This window comes from Thrips palmi, unplaced genomic scaffold (genome assembly GCF_012932325.1).
Source record: "Thrips palmi isolate BJ-2018 unplaced genomic scaffold, TpBJ-2018v1 HiC_scaffold_10, whole genome shotgun sequence".
NCBI lineage: Eukaryota > Metazoa > Arthropoda > Insecta > Thysanoptera > Thripidae > Thrips > Thrips palmi.
Window position 1 is genome coordinate 18,736,446 of NW_023144621.1, and position 19,110 is coordinate 18,755,555.

General features: G+C 62.5%; 1 protein-coding gene across 1 annotated transcript in view; it reads left to right on the forward strand.

Annotated features, from left to right (window-relative positions):
- Positions 1-2,455: 2,455 nt before the first annotated feature.
- LOC117653888 (potassium voltage-gated channel protein Shaw-like) overlaps positions 2,456-19,110 on the forward strand; it is a 66,295-nt gene continuing 49,640 nt past the window's right edge. The window contains exons 1-2 of the mRNA XM_034399879.1: positions 2,456-2,761; positions 12,324-12,383. The gene's annotated coding sequence lies outside the window, so the exon portion shown is untranslated. The remainder of the gene's footprint in view (positions 2,762-12,323; positions 12,384-19,110) is intronic.

A 19,110-nucleotide genomic window follows, 5' to 3' on the forward strand; every position in this document is an offset into this window, starting at 1 on the left:
TCGCGGCTCGCTCTCTGGGCTCGCCCCTGCAGAGCAATGCAGAGCAATGCAGAGCATGGCGCCGACTTCGTGAGGTGTGCCACACTTGCCCTTTCAAGTTCCCGCCCGCGCGCGGAGTAACTGGCTGGCGGTTCGGTCGGGTTGCGAGGGTCCCACCGAGTCGGCCGCAAATCCGCCTTCGACTCTTTGTCCCACTATCGCCTACGCACAGCGTAGCACAGCGTAGGCACGCGGCGGGTGTGGCCTTTGGGTCTCGACTAGGGACCAGAACACGAGAGCACCCCGCTGTCCAATCATTGGTTATCCCCTGAGCCCTGGGTAATGATACAACGGAGGGCAAGGTAGCCTTAGACCTGTAACAACGCACGATAGCTACCACCGAAAAATTCCAGCATTTACGCGAAACAGTGCCATGACTTTCAGCAAACTAAGAAGTGATTTTGTTCAAATAACTCCTGGAGCATGACCATGGAGCTTCTGGAGGATGCTGCTCTCAGGTGGCTTTGATTTTAGCGTCGAGCCCGGAATACCGTTCGCTGCCCCCTCGGCCCTCGCTCGGCCCTCGCTCGGCTAGACGGCGACGGTGTAGGCGTCGGTGACGGGCACGGAGGGCCCCGAGACGATTTAGATGAGCCACTCGTCTGGGCGCCGCCCCTCGCCGCCCCCTTCCTCTCCCCCTCCCTCCCTCCGTCGCGGGCCCCCGGTGGAACAAAGAGGCTCTCCCCAGGTAATTATCGATTCGCGGCGCATAACGGCCCGTGCGCCAAAATTGCAAATTGCGATGCGGTCTTTATTCTCCCGACGGGAAGAAATGAGACGGAAGTTTGCCGCTGCCGAAGGGCCGCAGGGCGATGACCCGGCAGGATTAGGGAAAGGAAGTGCAGGGGCACAGTGGGCCAGAAGCCGTCGCAGGAGGTCAAAACTCTAGACGCATTTTGAGCTCCAGAGTCGCTAAACAGGACTTGATACGAACGTGTGACCCCACCAATGGATTGCTCTCCTAACGTGGGATCCATTGGTGGGGTCACACGCTCGCTTCGAGTCCCATTTAACGACTCTGGAGCTCAAAATGCGCCCAGAGTTTTGGCCGCCTGCGCTGGTCTTCGGGCCCACTGTGAGGGGCCGCGGCGTGGCCAGCGCCTGGCGGCAGGCTGCGAGCTCGGCCCGGCCGGCCGAAGGGTTGCCTACGCGGCCGGCGCTTCGACCGACAGCGCGGAAACGGCGGCACGGCACGGCACGGCACGGCACGGCGGGCAGCACAGGAACAAGCTGGTTTTGGTGCTGCTGTTACTCACACTCCTCTTTTCTCACCCGCACGGACAGAGGATCCACTTTTATTTGCGGGTGTGGTGCCTGTTGACGGGGCGCTCTGCACCCTGCTCACCTGGCTGGGAAGGCACGGGCTGCTGCTCCGTTCCGCTCCGCCCTGCCTGCGCGCTGCGCGCCGCGCCGCCTGATCGGGCCGAGTTTACTCGGGGCGTGGCAAAGCCAGGCCACGCCAGGCAACGCCTTGCTGCTCTATTATTGACGTTTGCATATTGATGAGGGACTGCGAGGAGTTCGGCCGAGGGTGGCGGTGCGCGCACCGCGGACTGCGGATCAGACTTGCAGGTACTGAGTGACTTACCCGAGACTGCAGGTTGTCGTCGTGAAGCGCGGAGCAAGGCCTCGTGCTTCTAGAAGCAACCCCTGCACAGTAAATCGAAATAGCAGGAGCCGTAACGGTTTGGCACAGAAACCGCAAGTAAATGATTCTAGATTTGGTATGCACAGAAAATGCAATGGGCTCGCGCGGAAACTGCGAAGAGGTTACGGTCTCACTGGGCAACCTAACCTCACTGCGTCTTAAGACGCATTTGTTGTTTTGAACAATATATACATATTCTGATGCGTGTGCATACTTTTTCTTACATTGACAAGTCTATAAGGTAATAATTTTCCTACGCGGTACCTCTACACCCTTTATTTCAAATTGTATGGAACCTCAAAGTCGCGAGGTGGAGCGAATCGCACTTGACGAATACAAGGCTGTGCTGTACGGATTCCGAGGCAGGAGTGCATGGATTCCGTCGCTCGTCTTCGAAACGAGTTTGCCGTTGGAGGATTTGAAGCAAAACGACCAGATCTTACCTGTCGATTTCTGCGATTCGGGGCTCCCAGACCACCACAGATTCTGCCGACTGGCGCGGGGAAGAAGGCTCGCAGAGTGAACTGGCGGCAACCCCATTGTGGCCACAGCATCTCTTTTCTTGCGCGAGTGACCGCTGCCGTGGTGGCGGCCCGGCGGTGGTGGCCCGGTGGCCTGCCGGCGAGGTGGGCCTTGCGGTGGTGGCGGTGGAGGCGGTGGAGGGGAGCGGGGTGGTCCGGTTCCCCTCCGCCCGCCGCCGCGCCACCAGCCTCCCCGGCCCAGCATCCCCGCCGCCCCGCCAGTAGCGACTGGGGCACAGAGCCGGCAGGGCGTCGGGACGCTGCGTCGGGACACCCTAGCGCACCGCCGCGTGGTGGCGGACCCGCGTGCTGCGCCGACGTCGCGCCGAACCCGGTTGCCATTCGCCGACCGTCACGTGCCTTTGTGGACAGCCGGCCGCGCGCGGTGCGCATCCGTCCAGGATTACGCCACCGACTGAAGCGGACAACCGTGCTCCGGATCAAGTTCGCGAGATAAAGAGAGAAGAATAAAATTAAACAGTGCGCACGTGCATTTGCTGAGCGCCGTGGAGTAACGAGCGCGTCGAGGGGCGTGTACTGCCTACGAGAGCAGGTGGGTCTGTGTGTGTGTGTGTGTGAATGTAAACATGTGTGAATTCTTGCGTGTCTGTCAAAAATGAAATAATATGACAAGCCTGGAGGGGTGGACGGGCGTTTTGTTTCATTTTGCTTTCGTCTAATTTATCAAGTACTCATCTCTTTATTTTCTCTCTCCGCCTTTCATTCATGCCGATGTTGCTGCCCTGTCTCTCTCTTTCATTAATTTCCCCTGTGTCTGTGTATTAAAAACGCCGACACCCCCAAGTCACGATCCTCGGGCCAGCTTGAAGTTGTGTGTGTGTGTGTGTGTGTGTGGTGATGGTGGTGGTGGGGAAAAAGGGGGGGGGGGGCGAAGTACGAGATAGACTTTATTAAATTGGCCCGCCCGGCAGTCGAGTGTTGCAAAATGCCCCGCGATATGAGATAAAAATGAAACACGAAGCCGAGCCGTCTGACTTTTCTTTTCGGCTGATCATTACTTTCTACAGTTCCGTTGCCGGGATGGGGGACCTGCAGTGCAGGGACGTGTTATTGAAGTCGGTCGGCCGACCGGCCGGCTAGTCCAACCCATCGGATCGGAATGAAAGTAGCGGACAAAGGGATGTTGATTGTCAGCGGAGGCTATCACAACATCACACGGGCCCCCCTGGACCGCCCTGGACCGCCCGGGACCGCCGCGCCCGGGACACGGGGAGCTGGACCGGCAGCAGGGTGGAGGCGGCGGGGACCAACGGGCTCCAACGGCCAGTAAGTTTCGATCACGAGATATTGAGGTAGAGATGGGGCCGAGCCAAGGCCGAGCGGGGGACGGACGCGGAGGTTCACATATGGCGACCGATGGCGACGCAGCAGCGCAGAATGCGGGCAGAATGACAGCAGCGGGGCTGGGGCTGTGCACTGTGCAGTGCCGTCCCGAGCCCGACCCCCCGAGAAGGACACGGCAGCGAAATATATGTAGTCAGGAAGAGGGTTTTGAAGGTGTTTTTGCGCTGTGGACGAACGACAGTGGCGGCCTAGGCAGGAAGCCTCTGCGAGGGATGCGCTGCGTGGCCCACCCTCCCTCAACTTGGCAGTGCAGCGCCGCCTGCCCAAACATCCGTGGAGAGGCCGCGCTTCCCGTCCCGCGGTGCCGCGCGCCGCGAACCGTGGAGGACATGAGGGTCTCCGGGACAACCTTCGTGGAATTTTGTATTTTCAAGCGGCTCCCGGACGAGCCTTCCATTCAAAGCACGAAGGGGGCTTACGCCTTGCATGGCATGCCTCACCGTTGGAGGCGCAGCACTCGACACCGCGGGGACGAGGAGATGGGCGACATGCTGCACAGTTAGAAAGCGTACAGCAAAACAAACAAAAGCAAACGGGCGAGAGTCGCTGAACTATAGTCAGTCAGTTGACACCCGCGGCTCTTCCGCGCTCCACTACGCTTGCCTCTCCGAGATATCGCGGCCAAAAATTAAAGACTGGTTTCTCATCCGCCGTTGCCGGGTCTCGAACCCACGTCAAGCCTCGGCCTGGCGTTGTGTGGGGCCATTCGCCCTCCAGCGCGACAAAGTGCCCCGGAACTCGGGAATGACGCGAATGGCGCGGCCGGCCGCGGCTCAAACCAATCGAATTCGGACTCGCATTTTATTTTTGAGCCGTTTTACACAGCCATTGATTTTGAGCAAACAAGGAACGCAATCAAGAGCCAGTCAGTGGGGGAGGGGGCCGCTGCGGGGTGCGCTTTGCCCGGCTTGTCGCGGCAAACATAACGAGTGGCGGCAGGATCCCGCGCCGCCGCGGCCGCCGCGGTTACGTGGCCAAAAGGGGCCAAAAGGGGAATGGAAGACGCGAATGAAAACGAGATAGAAATAGGCTGCGGGAAGCAAAGAGGCTCAGAGCTCCGCCACGCCCCCACCCCACCGAGTCAAATTGCCGAGCAAGATGCGGGGGCTATTGTGTTTCGGCGTCGTCGCCTCGTCCACCGCGGACAGCCAAACCCAGACCAGCGCGCTGCAGCGTGGCGTCGGGGATGCGGAGGACGCGCTGTTCCGGCCGGCGCGTCGCGGGGATGCACGGCTTGTGTGGGCCGATTCCGCGACCAGGCCGCCGTCGTCTGGCGGAAAGAGCCCGGCGTCGTGCGTCACAGCGAGGAGGAGGAGGAGGAAGAGGGGGAGGGGGTCGGTGGCGCCGGTCAGCCCACTCGCACTCATCGCGGACGTGCAGTGAGGGTGTCCACGCGGGCGCGCAGTGGGCCAGAAGACCGCACGGTAAAACGCGTCCTGAAAAAAAAACTAGGATTGAAAGACTCCAAAAGGTTGTACGGAGGGCCCGTTTCCAGGACGGTGCTGGAGAAAATGGCAAAACTTTCAGGACCGTCCTGGAACATGGTGCGTTTTTTTTGAGCCGGCCATCCGTTTCCAGGACTGTCCTAAAAGAAACAGACGCTTTCGACCAGGACAGTCCTGCAAACGGGGGGCAGGCCCCGCGGACCTTTTAAGGGACATGCTTGAGACTGTCTTCCTTTTCCTTGCCTTCGTCAGGGTGTGCAGTCGGCCGGCCGGACCGCGGCGCCGTGGTCGTGCGTGGAATCACGGTGCAGGTGTTCGTCGGCCACCTCAGCACCAGGCCGTCGACCGCCCCGGGCTAATTACACCGCAAATACTGCGGCGGTGAGGGCGGCTGGGATGACTTGTTTGTTTTATGATTAGTTTGGCAGCCCCGCCGCCCCGCCCTCCACGCCGGAAGCGTTCCCCCGTTTGCAGCCAGTTTAGTGCGCCACATGAATTTATTCTGACGGCGGCGCTCCCCACCCCTCGCCGCACTACACCAGCGGAATCCATCTCGAGCGAGTACCCTCCGCGATTAGTCCCCCTCCCCTCCACTACAAGTGTTTTGTCTCCCTTATCGCCGGCAGCACACGCGCGCCATCATGGTGGCCTCCTCGCTGGTCTGTGGAGTCCCGGCGTCCCGCGTCCTTGCACCTCGCCGTCGAGGCCGTCGAGGCGCCCGCCTGGGAGCGGCGGCAGCTGCTGCACGCGTTGCCACCGCGCCGCCACTCCCGCCAGGTGGCCGCACCACACCGACGGGCGGCACAACTTTTTGCGGTCTGGCATTGCTGGCGGCGCTGGCATCCCCTGGAGCGCGCCGTGCACGCCGTGCACGCCGTGCGCCGGCCACCCGTCGATCGGATTCGCTAGTCATCGGCCCGGCGGGGCGGTGAAGCAAACCGAGAAGGAGAGGCCGCCGGCAGGTCGCTGCCACGCCCCGCCCCGCCAGTCCGTGTGGGGCCACTATAACCAATGCGGGCTGGCGCCTCGTCCGCGGCTCGGCCCGGCCCGTAGGGCTGAATGGCGTCGCAAAAATTGCTTCCAGCTTCGGAGCGCATTGCCGCGGCCTGGAGGCTCCGGCCTGGAGGCTCCGGCCTGGAGGCTCTGGCCTGGAGGCGCGCGGTATGCGGGGAGAGACCGCTGCGGCGCTGCGGCGGTGTGGCGTGGCGCTGCTCAAAAGCACAGATAGGGCCAGGGGGAGCGGGGGAGATGTGCAGGGTAAACAGGAAAAAGAGTGAAATAAAATGAGATGAAAATGCGGGGCTCCGAGCGCGAGCACGCGCTTGGCACAAAGGGAAACAGGTGTAGTGGATTTTGGTCACCACTGGAAAAATAAAATTGAATTAGGACGCCACTGTGCCTTGCCGCCGTTTGCGAAAGCAGGGTGGGATCGGAATGTACATTAGGTAGAACGTGGGCGAGAAGCTGTAAGTCGGGTTCATGGTTCAATACCCACACAACTCTCTTCTTTTCTCTCTTTTTGTAAATTTGTTGCTTTGGCAGCGTTAATCCGTTGCGAACTTGCCCAATTTCTCGGCCGGGGGAAGTTTAAGGAGGCAATCGTTTGCTCCTCTCCCCCCTCCATCGCCGCCCCCATCGCCGCCTCCCTTTCGACCCTTTTCCGACCCTTGTTTCCGCGTTCGTGCCCGGTATGGCAAACACACGTCATATTCTTTTTCTCCCCACGTCCGTCGTTTCCCCTTTCGTTGATGTTTTTGTTGTTGGTTTTTTACTTACCTTCTTTTTGTCTTTTCGGTCCACCTGCATTAATGTTGTTTATGGGAAGGCCAGGGCGAAGGTGTGAAAAGAGGAATTGGACGCATCACGGCCTGTGCGAGCGGCACATGCATCCCGTGCGTGCATCGGGGCTGATTGGGAGCCACTCTGGAATTGGCATGGCTTTGCTCCCCCCCTCTGTCTCTCTCTCTCTGTGAGGGAGAGAGACAGACAGACAGAGAGAGGCAGACAGAGAGAGACACGCATTCCCGCGTGTTTTGATCCTCCCCGAATGCCGCCGCGTTGCCGCCGTGTTGCCGCCGTGTTGCCGCCAAGCGCGCCGTACCGGGCCGCACCCACAGCACACTGCGGTTGTGCACTCTGCCGTGCGATTTCCCCCTGTTTTCCAGTGACGCGACAGACGGCCGTTTGTGTTTGTGTCTGTTGGGCGTTTCGTACGCCGAGCGAGGCTCCCGAATTACCCTAAACCCAATTTTCGCGGCGCGCACTCCGCAGCCAGACAGCCAGACGCGCTATGTTGTTGTTGTTGTTGTTGTTGTTGTTGTTGTTGTTGTGCGCCATCTCGCGGCGTGGTGCGTGGGCGGGGCTTTGTACTCGCGCGAGCCGGGCCGCCAAGGCAGGGGGACGCTGGTGGACGTCGTCCTCGGCCTGCCGGTGACAGCGAGTCACGTCGCGCCACGTGAGTTCGAGGGGACGGCTGTCGGACAGCCCGGCAGGTAGGCCGTGCCCCGCAGTGGCAGCGCTCGCGAGTCGAGCGGGGTGCCTATCCCGGCCTCTGCAGGCGCTCTCTGTCCCACTCGGCCGGCCGGAGGGAGGAACGAATTCTGAGGAACAAATTTATTCACTTTTTAAGGTTACAGGGTGGCGGCGCCGCGGGCGCCGCGCGGCTTGCTGCGTTTAGCGTTTACACTGAAAAAAAGAAAAAAAACATTCGCCCACAGTGATGACTCATAAACCGTCGGAACATTACGACGTGGACATTTTACAGACACTTTAAAACGTAATCGGCTAGTGATGATTTTATTTTAATGGAGGTTCTTTTTTTTTGTTATTACCTTCGTTTGGCACATTTTCCTTTACTTACATTTCTGGCTGTGCAAGCGACGCGGGTCCGAGCGCTTGCCCTTTGTTCTCAATGGAAAATTCCCGCTGCCACGACGCGCCACAGCACGCCACGCCACGCCACGCCGCCCGTTTTATACACCCCGCCGACACTGCTGCGACTAGGCTAATATAAAAATAATTATGGGAATCATATTACACATTCCTCTTCCCTCTTCTTCCTCTTTTCTCCTCCATTTCAATGTCGGCCATCGCTCCGTTATTACCTCTCATCAGAGCGACTGCACTCGAAAAAGGCGAGAAGGGGGGGGAGGGTAGTCGGGTTGGCCGGACGACGCAGAGACTCAGAGAGAGAGAGAGGCCGGCCAGTTTTTCGGTCGGGCAGGGCATCCTAGGCGAGATGGGAATTTTATTTCCCTGAAGAGGGTGGGGATATTGAGGGCTGACAGGGACGAGGGGAGGGAGCGTGGTGGCAGGGCCGGGCAGTGCCAGGCTTGCCAACGGCACGAGTTGTGTCTCCGCACACAGAGGGAGCAGCCCCGCCGGTCCTTGGCGCGGCCACAACTTTTTAACGGTGGTGTCGTGATGCTCGGCGTGTTGTGCGCGGTATACACCTGGCGGTCTTGTCCACAGCGCGCCGCGCGCCCCGATTTTGTTTTCGTTCCAAAGGTCAAGCAGGGCTCGCGTGGTTTCTATTTCATCGTGGAAGCTGGCGGATTACCTCTGGGGCCAGCAGCAGAGCGGCAAAGCGGGGCCCTCGGCGGGGCCGCGGGGCTGCGACGGAGTTTGGCCGCCTCATGCAAGCTGCAGGGCGTGTCGGGCCGTGTCGGGCCGTGTCGAGCGGCTGGCGTACGGCGACGCGACGGTCGCGACGTCGGGACACGCGGGGCTGGTCCGGACTCTAGTCCGGGCCGCTGCAGTGCGCAAACACTGCCTCGTTAAAAGTTGCAAGCGCATGTGTCAAAAGTTGGGCGCGGCTTTCGGGTTTACTCTGCCGCGCTGCACGGCCAGGCAGGCAGGCAGTCAGGCAGCCAACGCGCGCGACAACTCGACAGCGGTGCCAACGTAACTATGTCGGCCACGAGGCGGGCATGCAGGCGGATTGGGCGGCGGATGGAAATCCGACAGAGTGAAACAAATGAGCAGGCGGCAGCCTAGCCTGCCAGCGTGCCTGCCCGCCTGCCCGCCTGCCTGCCTGCCTGCCCGCCTGCCTGCCTGCCCGCCTGCCTGCCTGCCCGCCTGTCGACAGTTGAAATGTTCCGGGAAGTCCGGGCGGGCGGCGACGACGCTCCGAGCGACGCTCCCATTCTCCAGCACGTCCTGCACCGCCGCAGCAGCCCGTGTTTGATTTCACATGCAAATTCGACGCGGCGAGGTGGGACGGCCCGGACGGCCCGGGCGGCCCACTGTAGGGAAGGGGCTGGGGTGGGGGTGCGGACACTCAGCCAGGCAGTTTGAAGTTGGCGCCGAGTCAAACAGGGCCGGGCCTTTAAACCAGAACTGCGCTAAATCGGAGCGAAGCGATTGCGGGTTGGGGACCCGCTCGTCCTCATCCCCCACCAGCACACTATTGTCGCGCATGCACACTCACACACCTCTGGAAACTCAATTTAGAGTGTCTGTGGAACTCTCTTTGGACCGGCGGCCTTGGTTAGGTGGTGGCGTTGCCGGGGGTGGGGGGAAAGCCTTTTGCCTCCGTGAGGCACCAAGCACTTCAAACTGCCTAACTAGGAGGCGCCCGGTTGGGCGACAAGGGATGCAGGCTTCGACCTCCCGCCGCGCACGTCATTGGTAAGTGCCTGTGTGGAGTCAACAGCCGTTGAGGCAAGGCGGGACAAAATGAAAAAGGGATGGGATTCGGAGGGAAAAGTGATGAGCCTTATTAGAAGGGACATCTCCCCTGTTCCCTTGCCAAGAATTCCCCGACTGCGTCCGGCCGGCTCAGCCAGCCTCCTGTCTCGCTTCCTCTTCCTCTCTTCTCCTTTCTCTTCCTTTCTCTCGCTCATCGAGTCATCCCTTTAATTTTTCATCCCCTGGTAATGGCCTGCCTCTTGCCAGTGCCTCTGGCTGCAACTCGAATATAATCCTTCCTTCCCGCTTCCCTCTCTAGCCGGGCAAAAATTAATATCCGGAGCCGCTCGGCCGAGCCGGCCCGCTGTCGAGCCCGACTGACCGCTCACGTGCTCGGCGACCTCCATCAGGCTTGCCCGGGCCTGCCCGTGGAACTGATGAGACGGGCGGGGACTGCGTCCACTCTAAGGAGGGCACTAACCGTTATCCCTTTACATGCCATCTCATGTCCTAAAACCCACCAAGTCCTTAGCAAAATCATTAAGATTTACGTGGATCCTAGACCATCGAAGATTTTTCTGGATCCAGAAGGCACCTCAGAGCCTTATGACAGCCCGAAAGGCATACCGCTGAGCCGGTTACCTTCCCTTGAGTAATGCTTCATATATGGACGCTAAACCACCCAATGTTGGTCACCGTTGTCTTCTTAAAGACCTTTACTACTGTCTGGGTCGGTCGGAAACACACGCCGTTTACTCAAATCCTGCATTTTCGAATTTACACTGGCACCGCGCGCTGCGTCACGCCAGACTCCCTCTCTACCCGGGGGCAGAGATTTTGCTCTTCCGGTCTGGGAACGGGGAACGGGGGTTCGGAGATTGGCGCGGATCGGATCGGGCTGGAGTCGCTGGAGGGGCGCTGGAGGGGCGGGATAGCGGCGGGGAGGTGTGATCATGGAGATTGATGAAGAGGCCGCATTCAGATGCAGTCCGTATAGTGCGTCTGGCGGGGCGTGGCGGGGCGGGGTAGGGCAGGGCAGGGCGGGGCGGGGCGGGGCAGGGCGGGGCGGGGCGGGCGGCGGCGGATATTGCGCCCTTGCGCCGCGCCGCCACACGTCACGGTCACCATCCCGGCCGTGCCGGAGCTAGCGGCTGACAACTCCGGCGACGCAGCCGGCCGACGGCGGCCATGCCCTTCCGGAAGAACGGCAACGCCGCTGAGTAAACTTTCCAGTGCTTTTCCAGCCAGGGCGTGGTGTGGTGGGGCGTGGCGGGGCGCGCTCTACCGGGAGTCACGGCACCGTAACGGGTGCGCTTGCACCTGGCGGCCGACCAGTCACCGAGTGGCGGAGAGTTCCTGTTCGGGGGGACTCAACCCACGTCCCTTATTTTGAACTGAGTAATGGTCCTGAGGTTGGCTAGAGGCAAACGTAGGGCCAGTCGAGTTGTTTTCTCGCTCCTCAAAGCGGACCCGCTGGCCCCCACGTCGATTTGGGTCTCGCTTGTGGACTGCAGAGCTCAAAGGCGGCCTGGTCCGAGCGCGTGGCGCGAGCGTGGCGTTGGCGCCAATGGCGCGGCCCAGCCGTCGACCCCGCGTGAGGCCAGGGCGAGCCAGGCCGTTGTGAGGGGTGACAAGGTGGCGGCGAGATAGGCCCGCAAGGCCCGGAATGAAAGTTATGGCTCGGCGTGCGCGGGGGCGGCGGGGGCGGCCGGGACGCAGCGCCCTGGAAGCTGTTTCCGAGCACCCTACCTCACTCGCACTCTTTGGGCGTTCTGCAGGGGGGAGAGAGACAGGGCGACGAACCGCTGTTCGGAACGAACCTCAGGCGGCTCGCGGGGCTCGGCGCGGCTCGGCGGCAGGAAGACAGGTGAGGCCGCGAGGCCATCTCTTTCTCCTTTGCGGGCCGAGGCCATCTTTCTGGGCTGAGGCCGCCGTCGCGGAGGCAGGCTGAGGCCGGGGTGGAGGCCGGGGTGGAGGCCGGGGTGGAGGCCGGGGTGGAGGCCGGGGTGGAGGCCGGGGTGGAGGCCGGGGTGGAGGCCGGGCTGGAGGCCGGGGGGAGGCCGGGGGAGGCCGAGGGTGAGGCCGGGGTGGAGGCGGGTGAGGCCGGGTGGAGGCCGGGGCTGGGGCGCGGGCCGCGGGGATCTCCGGCAGGGAATGAATCGGAGAAAGATGGGGGTGCGGGGCGCAGGGCGAGAGGTGAGCCAGCGAGTCCGGAACGGCACAAGATGGGACGCACCGGGACGGACCCCAATGACCGGGAGCAATGATCCGTCGCGATCCAAGAGGCGGAGGCGGCGGCCAAGATTGGAAAGAGCTGCGCGACCTCTGGACTGCCTTGCAACCAGAGCCCTCCCATTATTGCGCAGAAATTTCGAAGTGCTCTTGAACACTTCTAACAAAATAGCTACGACTGCCTAGTATTCCCCAATAGAATATTGAGAGTGTGTCCCTGTTTTCATAGATCAGCGGAACGCAGTTTGCCTTTGGTTGTGGGCAGCCTTCAGCCGCTTCGGAGTCGCACCTGAAGTGATGGTGGAGCCAAGCTTTGAAGGAGCTGGGTCTGGCCTTTCGAGTTGCTGCCAGGTACGGCCGCCCGACTCTGTGGCGCCGTGCCCGCGGGTCGCAGTGTAGTCCGCTCCTGCGAGAACTAGAACTAACTCGTCTCTTCCTGCGCAGGTCCACTCTTGGGAGGACGCCGCGGCGACCTCGTCCGCAGCAGCAGCCTTTGCGTTCCACGTGAGTGCCGAAGCCATTTGAGTTTGAGTGCAGGCCCGCCCGCCCGCAGGCCAAGCCGCAGGCCCGCCGCACGGCGGATGTGGTCGCGCGGAATTGCAGAATTATGGATGCGGCGATGTTTTCGGAGCTGGAAGCTGCTGGAAGCTGGGAGCGCTCGCCTAGCATTCGCCCCGAGCGTCGCGGCGGCGCGGCGGCGCGGCAGGTTGGCAGTGGTGGGAGAGCGAAGGGGATGTGGAAGCCAGTGGAAACAAGGCTGCAGCGCGCTTCGCCGTTAATAAAGTCGAAAATGAAATATGCCGGGCCGGATGGGGTGGGGCGTGGCGGGGGCGGGGCGGGGCGTGGCGGGGCGTGGCGGGCGGGGCGGGCGGGGGGGGGGGCGTGGCGGGGCGTGGCGCCCAGCCCAGCCCGGGCGGAGGGACGGGAGAGGCCTCGTCGATTCGGCTTCCTGTGTGCGGAAGGAGAGAGTCCTCCAGGAGGGCCTCCTTGTTGGCAGGCAGCGCGTCACCGTCCTGATGTGATTACGACGCTCCGCTCCGCCACCCTCCGGATGGGCCCCGCCACGCCCCGCCCCGCCCCGCCCCGCCCCCCGACGGCCTGCTTGCCCATTCTGGACAGAAGTCTTTTAATCGGATGTCTGGACTGATGGCCCGGCTGCGAAGGGCGCGAAGGGCTTAGTGCTGTGTAGGGCCGCGGCCGCTCGCTCTGGAACGGAGTCTCGTCCTTGGCCCACACCTTGGCCGGCCGGCCGGGACGGCGCTCACGTCCAGCCAAGGCAATTACGTTCCACCGTGTCGCCCTGGTCCTCGCTCTGTCTCTCTCGCACCCTTCCGGCAGACCGCGCCCCTTGAGTGCGAGAGAGACAGAGTGACGACGCTGCGCGCCGAAGCGTGGGAGAGATCAAGGGCAGTGTCACATTCCGTTCGGCCGATTATTTTTATCATTTGGCGCGGAGGCGGCGCGGGGGCGGCGCGGGGGCGGCGCGGCGTCCGCGTGGCGCTGCGGGGGCGGCGCTGCCGTCACCATGGCGACGGACCTGTTGCTACAACACCAGGGCCACCAGGCGGAGGCGGAGCAGGCGGAGTGGAGCATTGCAGGGCGGAGGAGAGGAGTCTGTCTGCCCGTCTGCCCGTCTTGCGAAAGCAACCCCGTTGTGAAACAGGCGCGCGGGAGAAGAGGGTAAATCGATGGGAAATAAATTAAGTAGTCGCCAATTTTCCCTCGCAGCCATTCGAATCACGACCGTCCTATTAACGCGTCTGATACCATTTCCATCCATTTTCGTTGCCGACGGCCGGGATGCCGCGCTGTTTTCCGGGCGGGTCCTTCTTCTCCCCCCCCCCTCCTCCCCCTCCTCTCCCATGTTGTGTGCTCGGGCCGCTGGGGCCACTGGGCCCTGCGGCGGCTCTGTTCTTCATCATGCTCGCCGAGTCCGCGGCGCTGATTCGTTCCGACATGGCGGGCGTTAGTGTGGCCACGCCGAGCCGCTCCAATACAATACCTCTCTTTCCCGCAGTCCCCGGAAACAATAAAGTAAAATTGGAATTGGACTTTTTTTTTTCTCGTGTGGGTTTGTGGCAGCCGGGAGAGAGAATTGGGGAGGAGAGAGAGTTAAAAAGTAATGAATGAGTGTTGGCGGTGCCTGCGGCAGCCTGCGGCTGCCTGCGGCCGGCCGCGCGGTCCTGCATCCTGGCAGTGTCCCGGGGGAATGGCATGCGCACGGGTCCCTCAGTCCCTCCCGAACTGCCAGTGCCGCCACCGGCCGCCACCGGCTGCCTCCCACATGGACACGGGGTGCTTTGGGGGGCCGGGGCGGGGCGGGGCGGGGCCGACGGGCCGAGAGAGGGACGCGCCGCTGAAAGGTTCTCCGCGGGGTTACGACTGAGTTTCGGGCTTCTGGCGCGCTAGTGCGGCACGAAGCTTCATCCATAAATGACGTACCTCTCTTCGCTCCCGCCGCCGCGCCGCCGCCTTGGCCTGCACTCCCGGCCCCGCCTCCTCCGCCTCCGCGTCCCCGTTCCGAGAGGCGTGTGCGCGCGTGCGCCGGGAGAGGGATTAACGCCGAGCTGGCGGCCAATCGGAACGACGCAGTCCATCTCGCCCCGTCTCGCGCCCAGACGCACCGCGGCACCGCGCCACGGGAGTGAAACAGGCGCCTGTAGAGTCGAGGATAGGCAACCAGGCGGGCTGCAGACTGTTTCCGGCAGTCTGTCTCTTTCGCACCTCCACGGGGCGCCCCATGAGTGCGAGAGAGAGAGAGAGCGACGAAAGCGACTCTCGGAATCAGTCTAGATCATGCACCGGAGGCAATCGCCTGGGTTGAGGCTGCAACCCTTCCCGCTGCACCGTGGGAGGTTAGGCGTAACGCCCCAACGACGCTACCTGTCGGGCCGATTGCAGCGGACGGCAGCCGTTATGCCGAATGGCCTTAAAGAAGGCTGGCCCGGATGAGCTCGGCAACGGCGTGGCTGCGTGGCTGCGTGCCTCGTAACTCCGGCAGCACGCATGCGGCAGCGAACGCAGCGAACGCAGCAGCACCGCCGTCTACTTTATGCGCCATATCACGGCCGTGTCGGGCCGCCGCGCCGAGCCGCGCTGTGTCGAGCATCGCCGTGGCGTGCCTTGCCGTGGCGTGCCACGCCGTGCCCGCCAGGTGTCGGGTCGGTAACACGGACAGAGGCCTTAGCTGTGCGGGTTTATATTACGGACGCAACGCGCCGCAGTGTTCACCAGGGGCGAGGCTCGGCGGGAAACCACACACGCACAAAATGTCTCTCTCTCTCTCTCTCCTCTCTCTCTCACGCAAAAAACACGCAGAAAACAACACAACAAGGGAACGGCGCGTCGTTTGCAGTGATCTGGCCGCTGGTTATTGCGAGCGCGCTCGAGAAAGGAGGGAAAAATCATGTCAGTCGGGATGTGTCGTGTCTCTGAGCTTCCATACCGCAGCCGTGTTCAACATCATTCGACTGGGTAACACGGAAGAAAGAAAGAATGATAGTAAACTGAAAGGAAGAGACGTCACCCCGGTGGTGTTTGAACTCGGGGGCCTCCCTGCGCAGGCGCTTCTTCCACGTGTCACACTGCTCCACGCTCGCGGAGCCGCGCCGCGCCACCGCAAGGCAAGGCCGCAAGGCAAGGCCGCAAGGCAAGGCCGCAAGGCAAGGCCGCAAGGCAAGGCAAGGCCGCAAGGCAAGGCCGCAAGGCAAGGCCGCAAGGCAAGGCCGCAAGGCAAGGCCGCAAGGCAAGGCCGCAAGGCAAGGCCGCAAGGCCGCGCCGAGTAATATAGGGGGTATTCGCTGCCGGTGAGTGGCACGATTGAATGTCGTGGCTTCTCACCGCGACAGAGAATGCGTGCGTGCGTGCGTGCGTGTGTGTGTGTGTGGGGGGGGGGGGTAGATAGAGTGTCGGGAAGAGTAGTGCGAGAGAGAGAGAGAGAGACAGAGAGAGAGAGAGAGAGAGAGAGAGAGAGAGAGAGAGAGAGAGAGAGAGAGAGAGAGAGAGAGAGAGAGAGAGAGTTGGTGTGAGTGTGTTCGCTGGAGGGCAGAGGGAGCGAGGAATAGCAGTGGCTGCCGGAAGGAAGCCATTTGCACAGGCTCACGGCAGGGCCAGGCAGGGCCAGGGAGCGGTGCACTGTCACCCTGCATGCCATTAGTCTCCTCCTCGCCCCCTTCCCCGTCTCTCCTTCTTGTTTCCTTTTTGCTCCTTCCTGAAAATCTTTCCCGTCCTTTCTGCACCGGTATGCAGGCAGCCCCTCTTCCCTTGTATTCGCCGCCCCCGCCGCAGGGCCGCAGCCGTAGGGTGCCCCCGAGCGCGGCATCGCCTCGCCGCCCCCCGAGGCCCCCGACGGCGGCGATGGCAGTGCCCTCTGGTGGCAGCACGCCAGGGCCGGCGCGATTCGCGTCTGTGCGGCGCGGCGGCGCGGCCGAGTGAACAGAAAGGCGTTTCAAGCTGCTGGAACGGCGCTGGCCCGGCGCGGCGGCCATTGGGACCACTGGGACCACTGGGAGGGGAAGGGTTGCTTTTTGGATCGAGATGGCGACGCCATATCGAGGCCGGCGCCGCGCCGATGGACTGCGTCGCTCCGCGTCTTATCGTGATTTATCGGTCTCCAGCAGGCCGGGCCAGGCCGGGCCATGGCGGGTGCTGCGGAGGATATATCCTTGTAATCCAGTACCTAGGCCGATTCGGAAACGGGGAGAGGGGGGACGGGATTTCAAAGATTGATTCCCAGTGCATCAGTCTGCGGCAGGCAAGAACACGGTTCGACTCCGGCCACCATCCATCATGTTTTTGTCACCACAATATTCAAAATTCGCGAAGTAAGAAGCCTGATAAATATAATGTTTTTTTTGGCACGCGCGAGCTTCTGTGCGTGGCATCGACGCCCCGCCGCCGTGCCGTGGTCCGGCCAGTGATATATTCCTCGAACCGCCGCGAGGCGCCGCGCGTCCCGAAAATAAACAGGAATGGGCATCGGCGGTCGTGTGTGGCGGACCGCCCCGCCCCGCCACGCCCCGCCACGCCCCGCCCCGCCACGCCCCGCCCCGCCACACCCCGCCCCGCCCCGCCACGCCCCGCCACGCCCCGCCACGCCCCGCCACGCCCCGCCACGCCCCGCCCGCCCCGCCACGCCCCGCCCCGCCACACCCCCACCCCACCCCTGGCGGCGCCGCTCCCAAGTCTGCCGATCAACATTTTGCCAAGGAGGCGCAGCGAGCAGTGAGCCCGCCGCCGGGCCTCCTTGAGCCGAGCTTAGCCGCGGCAAGCTTTCTGAGTAGCCGTGCGGGGAGGGGGTACTGCTGCTGACAGTCTAACGGCTCGGAGTTTGCAAAGGGAACACCAGCAGAGACGCGCGCCACCCCCCCCCCCCCCCCCCCTGCCACCGCCGGCTTCAAAAATGAAGCCAGTGCTGGCAGGTCTCCCCCCACCTGGCCGTCCCGCCGCCCTTCAGCGTGACGTCAATATCGTTTGCTTGTTGTTGGCTGATGATAAACGATGCCGGTTCGGCTTTGCCCCCCTCCCCCTCCCCCCGGTGATCCAAGACCGGCCAGACTGACGGCAGACGCGCCTCTTTTGCGCTGCTCCGGCAAGTTGGTCGTAATGAGAGCGAACTCTGGTCCGGAGGATGATAGGCCTGGCGCCACTGGCTGGACCTCCGGCCCTCCGGCCGCCTGTGTTCTTGTTTTCCGGCCCTGTTTGTTTTGCGGAGTTTGTTTTCATTGGAGCGGCCCGATGATTGGCTGCCGTGTCGCGCGTGACGCGGCCGTGAGGCGTGACGGCCCGCCGGTGTGCCTACCGCCGCCGCCCCTCTCCAACTTGGGGACCTGGGTGGGGGAGAGGGCGTGTAGTGGAGTAGTTAACACGTCGCTCGACTCGCGCCAGCGAACCACTCCAACAAACTTCATCAATATTCGCGCTGAGAGGTGTGTGTGCGCGCGTGTGTGTGTGGTGGTGGTGGGGGGTCTATGGGGTGAGTGTGCGAGTGAGTGCACGTGTGGACCAGGACCAGGGGGTGGGGGTGGGGGTGGGGTGGTGGTGGTGGGGGGGGGGGGTCGTTTTCATTGAGAACGGTTCAGGCCTTATTGACACGTCCGTGTTCGCGCGGCGAGTGTGGAACCACGTCATGTAAACCATGCTGGCGGCACGTGCGTGCCCTCGCGCGTGCGTTTGTGTGTATGTGTGTGTGTGCTGGCGTGACTTTGTGTGTATCTGCGTCGGCCTGGCTGTGTGTGGGCGCTTGCGGATATGAAGCGGACAAACATCCAAGTTTATCTTTGGTCACGGCTCCGACTACTTCGCGTGCTTCGTCGGAATAGCAAAACAAACCGGCGGTCTGCGGAGTGCGTCCGGAAGCAGACCCAAAGCGGCAAAAACGGGATCGCGTTGGAGACGATGCGCTGCCCAGACTGTGCGCGGTACTGCCGCCTCCCCGACCATTATTGCCCGCCGCAGCAGCAGGCAGCAGTAACTTCATTAAGTTGGTGCCTCGGGCCGCGTCGCCTGGCAACGCGTGGCAACGCGGCGGCCGTCTGGTTGCCATGGCGACGGCGGGTCACCCGGGCCGGGGGCAGCCGGGGGTGGATACGACTGGCGGCAGTGTTTGAACGGCACGGTTGACTTTGCTGCGAGGATGATAAATTGTTGTCAAATTATTCCGTCGTCTTCTGCAGCCTCCTGGCTGGCGCGGCTGCTCCCCCCCCCCTCCGCCGCCGCGGGCCGCGGCCTGTGCGGCGGCAGCCAATATATTCATGTCAAACTCGACAAACTTTGCCGTGCAAATAAAGCTACACCGCCGCTGCTCTCTGCTCCGCTCCTTCGCCCCGGTTCGCAGAGCCCCGGTCAAGAGATGCGGAAAGAATGGAGACTCCGCGAGGGCGAGGCCGGCAGTCGTTCCCCTCTGCAGCCGGCTGTCCGAGTCTGGCGGCCCCAGGGCGGCCCGCCGCGCCCCGTCCCTGCCCGGACCAATGTCCACTTGCCGCTTGGTTGGCGCCGCGTCCTTTTCAGACGGCTCCCCTGCGGAAAGCCAAGCCGACCCCCTCCGGCCTGGACGCCTCCACACTCGGCGTAAACAAACCCGGACGGCCGGACAACTACCTGCCATGTAATGTCATCACCTCCTCAGACCTGTTCGGCAAAAAGTATAACAACGCCTTTTCGAAGCGGTGGCCTGCCTCGCGCAGAAAAGCATGATAAAGGGAAAGAAGAAAAGGGGACAATTAGCAGGCTG